Source organism: Globicephala melas, chromosome 12 (assembly GCF_963455315.2).
Source record: "Globicephala melas chromosome 12, mGloMel1.2, whole genome shotgun sequence".
NCBI classification, from domain to species: Eukaryota; Metazoa; Chordata; class Mammalia; order Artiodactyla; family Delphinidae; genus Globicephala; species Globicephala melas.
The window spans coordinates 10,404,761-10,409,298 of NC_083325.1; positions in this window are offsets into that span (position 1 = coordinate 10,404,761).

Consider the following 4,538-nt stretch of genomic DNA (forward strand, 5'->3'; position numbering starts at 1 on the left):
ACTATAGCTTTTCATAGCAGCTAAATGCTTCAGTCCATCATAAAAATAGACATATTAAAAACTAAAACATTCCCATTTCATGAAGGGTAGGAGCTGGATAAAATCCATCTGAAGGTGTCCAAGGATCTTGGAGGCTTTGGTTCCAGGCCATGTCCCACCTTTAGTTTTGTCAAGATTATGATTATAGGTGACATGTGACCTAAAAATAACCTGTTAAAAAGTTTTCTTTTTAAAGTTTATTTACCAATGTTAATTTAAGATTGTAACCAATTTGTATCATGATGTGTAGTTTCATGGAAAAATTCAGCTACCATCTGAAATCATCTGGCACCACCAAGTGGCCACCTTGGGAGCACCAGTGATGATCTGAGTGAAGGTTACATTTTTTAACATTCTTCTTTTTCAGAGTCAGGGGCTAAACGTTGATATTCTATAGTGGCCTCTCTGAATTCCTCCAGAGATTTATCCTTTGAGGGTTTAGTTAGGAACCTCACCTGGGTTAAGGCTGCTTGTTTGGCCTAATGATCTGCTAGTGCATTTCCTTTCACTTCCATATTATCTCTTTTATATGAGCCTCAGCCCTTATAATAGCCACCTCTCTAGGAAACAGGAGTGAATCCATAAGTTCTTGTTGTCCGTTTTTGATGGGGATTCTAGGAGAGGTTAGGAAACCTTCTTTGTTTCAAAGCATCTCAAAGTCATGTTCTGATCTCAAGCATATCTCCTATCTGTGTATGTGCTTACCCTCTGGTCTTTGGCCAGTCGACTAACTGTATAAAGTGCAATAAGTTCTGCCATCTGGGCTGACTGTAACTCAGGTAGAAAGGACTACATTCTAAAGAGAACTTAAATTAGTGACACCATATCCTTCTTGATAACCTTTGGTTTCATATTTGAGATATGCTTCATCAACAAAAAAATATTAGTTCAGAATTCTTAATTGGAGTCTCTAGTAAATCTGAGCAAGGTACAGAAAGTTTCCTAACTAAGGTAAGACAATCATGAGGTTCTCCTTCTGTTAGGGGCAGGAGTGTGGCAGGGTTCAGCGTGCTGCAGTAGTGAACAGAAATGTGAGAGGGAGAGAGTAACAGAATATAACATAATAAGAGGTTAATTAGCAGGCTGACAGTGTAAACTCTCTCTTTTCACAGATGACATGATCTGATATGTAGAAAATCCTAAGAAATACACTAAACACCTATTGGAATAAATGAATTCAGCAAAGTTCCTGGATACAATCAGATCAATATACAAAAATCAATAATATTTCCATACATGATCCATAAAAGAAACAAACCGATAAACTGGACTTCATCAAAACTGAAACCTTTTGCTTGGTGAAAGACCCTATTAAGAGGATGAAAAGACAGGCTATAGGCTGGGAGAAAATATTTGCAGACAACTTATTTCGAAATGTACTCCCATCTAGAATATACAAGGAACTCTCAAAACTCAATAGTAAAAGAAACCAAGCAATCCAGCTAGAGAGTGAGCAAACATTTCACCAAAGAGGACATACAGATGGCAAACAAGCACGTGAAAAGACATTCAAACATCATTACCTATTAGGGAAATGTAAATTAAAACCATGATGATTTATCACTACTCAGCTATTAGAACAGCTTAAAAAAGTGTTTTTTAAGTGACAATTCTAAATGCTAGTGAGGATCAGAGGAAGTAGATCTCACACATTGCTGGTGGAAATATAAAATGGTACGGCCACTATGAAAGAGTTTGGCCGTTCTTAAAAAACAAAACATACCTTTACCATGCAATCTCACTGCTTGGCATTCACTCCAGAGAAATGAAAGCTTATGCCCACACAAAAACATGTACATGATGGGTATATACCTCTAAGTATTGAAAGCAGGGACCTGAAAATCTATTTGTACCCCATGTTCATAGCAGTATTATTCACAATAGCAAAAAGGTAGAAGCAACCCAACTGTCCATTGGCAGATGGATAGATAAACAAAATACAGTGTATACATACAATGGAATATTATTCAGCCTTTAAAAAGGAAGGAAATTCTGACACATGCTACACAAGGATGAACCTTGAGGACATTATGTTAAGTGAAATAAGCCAATCACAAAAGGACAAACACTGTATGATTCTACTTATAGGAGATAGTTAATCAAATTCATAGAGACAGAAAATAGAATGGTGGTTGCCAGAGACCGGCGAGAGAAAGGAATAGGGAGTTTCTGTTTTGCAAGATGAAAAGAGTTCTGGAGACGGATGGTAGTGATGGTTGCCAACAATATGAATGGACTCAATGCTCTGAACTGTACACTTAAAAACAGTTAAGACGGTAAATTTTATGTTACGTGTATTTTAGCACAATTTGAAATTTTTTAAATGTCAAAAAATGCACATGAATATTCACAGCAGCTTTGTTTGGAACAGCCAAAAATTGGAGAAAAACTAGCTATCCTACAATGATGAATGGTGGAACAAAAGGAAGAAACTATTGATGCATTCAACAACTTGGATGTACATCAATGGTATTATGCTAAGTGAAAAAAGCCAATCTCTCTATTCCATTTATATAACATTCTCAAAATGACAGCATTTTAGATATAGAGAACATACTAGTGGTTGCCAAGGGTTAGGGATGGTTGGGGAAGACAGAAGAGGGAGAATGTGACTCTAAAGAGAAAGCACAAGGGATCTTTGTGATGATAGTTCTGTATCGTGATTGTGGTGGTTACAGAAATCTACACGTGATAAAAATTGTATAGAACTACACACCACCCCCAAGAATGCATGTAAACTGATAAAATCCAAATGAACTCTGTGAATTGTATCAATGTGTACAATGGTTTTGATACTGTATTATAGTTATACAGTTGACCCTTGAACAACATGGGTTTGGACTGCATGAGTTCGCTTATATGCAAATTTTTTTCCCATAAATACTGCTGTACCACATGATATGCGATTGGTTAAATCCATGGATGCAACACTACGAATTCAGAGGGCCAACTATGGGACCTGATCACCCATGGATTTTGGTATCCATGGAGCCAATCCTCTGTGGATACTGAGAGATGACTGTATAAGATGTCACGATTGGGAAAAACTGGGTGAGGGGTGCATGGGACCTTTCTGTCCTATTTTTGCAGCTCCCTGTAAGTCTGTAATTATTTCAAAATGACAAGTTAGAAAAAACAAACAAACCAGAACTTGACTGCTTGGCCATGGGCCAGCAAGTTCCCTTGTGACCTGAGCTGTCCATCATGAACTGGGTGCCATCTGACCCACCAAGCCATAAAGCTGGGCACACAGCAGCACGCCACCATCAAGTGGAAGTGGTATATATGAAGCTGCGCTCAAGCAGATCCTGGAGGCACAAGAAATTGATTTCCTCATGACCGTGGCCTCTACTCTTGCGACATTATCTTCTCTCTCCAACCCCTACCTACAGCTTCACGGTAACCTCCCTCTGACCAGTTGCCTGAAGAGGAAAACTCTTGGGTTCTGCATGGTATGCATCACCTAAAAGGACACAGCTGCACAACATCTCACTTTGGGAAGGCTCTGCGGGACAGTGATGAAGGGAAATCCTCTCAGTGGGCAGAAATTTGAGCAGTGCACCTCGTTGTTCATTTTGCCTGATGAGAAGCACAGAGCCATACTTTTTCATGCGCTGTGGCTAATGGCTTGGCTGGATGGTCAGGTACTTGAAAGGAGTATGATTAGAAAATTCAAGGAAGCCTGACAAGGAGTCTGGGAAGAGGTGTGTCGACAGACTTCTCTAATTTGGCACAGAATGTTAAGATAATTATGTTCCATATGAATGCTTACCAAAGGGTGCCCTCCACAGAGGAGGATTTTAATGAGGTGGACAGAATAACCAACCTGTGAATGTCAGTCAGCCTCCTTCCACAGAAATGGACTCAAGAACAAAGCACTAGGGATGGAGGTTACGTTTGCGCTCAGCAACATGGACTTCCACTCACCAGGGCCAATCGGGCTCCAGCCACTGCTTGGTGCGCAATATTCCAACAGCAGAGACCAACACTGAGCCCCCAATATGACACTACTTCCCGAGGATTAGCCAGCTATCTGGTTGCAGATTGATTACATCGGGCCAGTTCTATCATGGAAGGAGCAGCACCTTGTTCTGACTGGAACAGACACTCTGGATATGGATTTGTCTTCATTGCCCGCAATGCTTCTCCCAAAACAACTATCCAGAGCTTTGCTGGAGTTGGGTATGAATAGCTTTTTCATTCTCCTATTTATTTCCCCCCCTCGGACCTTCACTGAGACCCTCTCCGTGCTCGTCTGTACCTCGCACTTCTGGTTGGGAAGAGTCCGCAGCATCAGCTCCGTTCCGAGGGAGGAGGATGTCACCGGCTCGCGCTCCCGCCGCCCTGTAGATCCCGACGGTGCCGCCGGGTCCCTGGAGAGAACGCCGTGAGGCAGCCCCTGCCACACCGGCAGCCAGCCCAAGCCCCGCCCCTGGGTCCTAACGCGAGGTCCCCCGCGGGGGCTGTCCGAGGCTGCGCCGTACTCATCCTACTTTGCT